At 41.7% G+C, this 2118-nt stretch overlaps 1 protein-coding gene across 3 annotated transcripts in view; it reads right to left on the minus strand.

Moving 5' to 3' along the window:
• The window catches only part of Nucb2 (nucleobindin 2), a 35701-nt gene that overhangs the window by 4188 nt on the left and 29395 nt on the right, over positions 1-2118 (minus strand). The gene's annotated exons all lie outside the window — the stretch shown is intronic.

The raw sequence follows: 2118 nt of genomic DNA on the forward strand, positions 1-2118 counted from the left end.
CACCGCTGAGCTAAATCCCTGGCCCTTTAACATGTCTTCTAACAGATTCTACTACATAAATACATAGCAAACTAGGACAAGGCTAGCAGCTACAGAAATCAGAGGAAAACAATTGAAGCAAAACTCTCCATATTATACTAAATCAGAAAAAAATTATACATTATATAATTCCAATTCAAAAAATACAAGATACCTAAGTATTTGGCAGCCCAGAGATCAATACATTTAAACTGGCTAATCTGACTGGTTAGGCTGGTATTGTCTTGCTGTCTCACCAGAATATCTACAGTATGTAGATTCTTATTTTTTGGAGGCAGGAGGAGGGCTTTGAAACAGGGTCTCACTAGGTAATTCAAGCTGGGCTTGAACTCACTATATAGCCCAAGCTGGCCTCAAACTCACAGTGATCCTCCTGCCTCAGCCTCCCAAGTACTGGGATTACAGGCGAGCATCACCACATCCAGCCTCTGTAATCCTCCTTGCAAGTGAGCAAAAATATCACTAATCTACAATGTTTTAGCCAAGTATAAAGGAGTTTAAATTTAAATGCTCTTTGCATTTTTTTCTTGAAAAGATAACTAAATCAAAACTAAAGTCAACACCTCTCCAAATCCTCTTCAATACTTGATACAGTCTGGGTTAAACTCACTTACAAAGGTGAACTCTATAAAAGCCAAAGAAATTCATTTGAGGTTTGAGGTATCACCACTCAACAGAGATTCCAACTCAGCATTAACAGCTCAGATGTTCAGGTGAAAATCACAGAAGTGAAATTGTGCTTCAGTTAACTGCATATGATGTCCATATCAGTTTTTTCTTGGAGAGAGGAGGGCAGGTCAAGTATTGCAAAGAAAGGGAAAATATTTTAATTAGGGGGATCATGGGGCCTTTCAGAAGAATGAAAATTTGAGCTCAGACCTGGTAGAAGTGAGACCATGCAAAGATCTAGAGGGAGTGTCCCACAAGGAAGAAAATTCAAGTTCACAGTCCCTGAAGTGGGAGCAAGTTAATGAGAGAAATACACCAAGAAGGCCCGTGTGGCTAGAGCAGAGTGAGACACCATCATAGGACACAGGTTGCTGAGAGAGCAAGGCCAGGGAGAGTGACATCATGTTGTGATGTTCTGGACACAGGGAGACTGGGAATCAGACTCTGAGTAAAACGCAAGCCACTGAGGCACTCAGAGCATGAGAGGACCATGACCTGAGCACGCTATGCTGTTAAAGAGATTACTCTGCCCTGCTGTGTGGAGAAGAGACTGCAGCGGGCTAAGGAGTGGAAGCAGAGAGACCGTGGACTTGGAAGTAGCAGAAGTGGGAAGATTCTGGACCTGTTGGAAATGAACCCAGAGAGTTAGGACACTGTGTGAGGAAAGGAGAGGAAAAGGGTGACGTGGCTCGACCAACAACATGGGTCATGATTCTCTTGCTGAAATGAAGGCCAAGAGTCTGATGAAGATTCGTATTAAACCTGCCAGGGAAATGTGGAACAGACACAGTGTAGAGCTCACAGAAGAAGAAATATGGTGGCAACAATTCTGCAATCACCACCAAATAGAGCAGAGAGAGACACAGGACTTCTTCATATGTCACCCAAGGAAAGAACGAACATAGAAAGGAGACAGGCTCGAGGCATGGCAACACTTAGAACTTGGGAAGAAGAGAGACACGTGGCAGGGAACACTAGCAAGAAAGATAATATGAAGAAACTAAGAAGGTTTGGTTTTCCAGAGTCCAAGTGAGAGATCATTTCAAGAAATAACAGGCAACCAATGCACCAAATTCTGAGTCAGGTAAGATATAACACCGAATTGCAGTCCTGACGATTTTGAGTTCTTATCCCTAACACTGCTCCTTGCTGGAACAGAAATGTACACCACTTGCTAACACATCTGCTAAATAAAAAATGCAAAATTCAGTTAAGTACTTACTCTGTATATTTATTTTTCCATCTTATGGTAAGATTTATTGCAAGAATCGGAAGACTTCATAGAAATAAAAAATACCAAGGGCCGGGGATTTAGCTCAGCAGTTCGGTGGCCTGCCTTGCAAGCGCAGCAAGGACCTGAGTTCAATCTCCAGTACCAAAAAAAAAAAAAAAAAAAAAAAAAAAAAAAAA

This window comes from Fukomys damarensis, unplaced genomic scaffold (genome assembly GCF_012274545.1).
Source record: "Fukomys damarensis isolate Sample0158 unplaced genomic scaffold, DMR_v1.0_HiC HiC_scaffold_16, whole genome shotgun sequence".
Classification (NCBI taxonomy): Eukaryota; Metazoa; Chordata; class Mammalia; order Rodentia; family Bathyergidae; genus Fukomys; species Fukomys damarensis.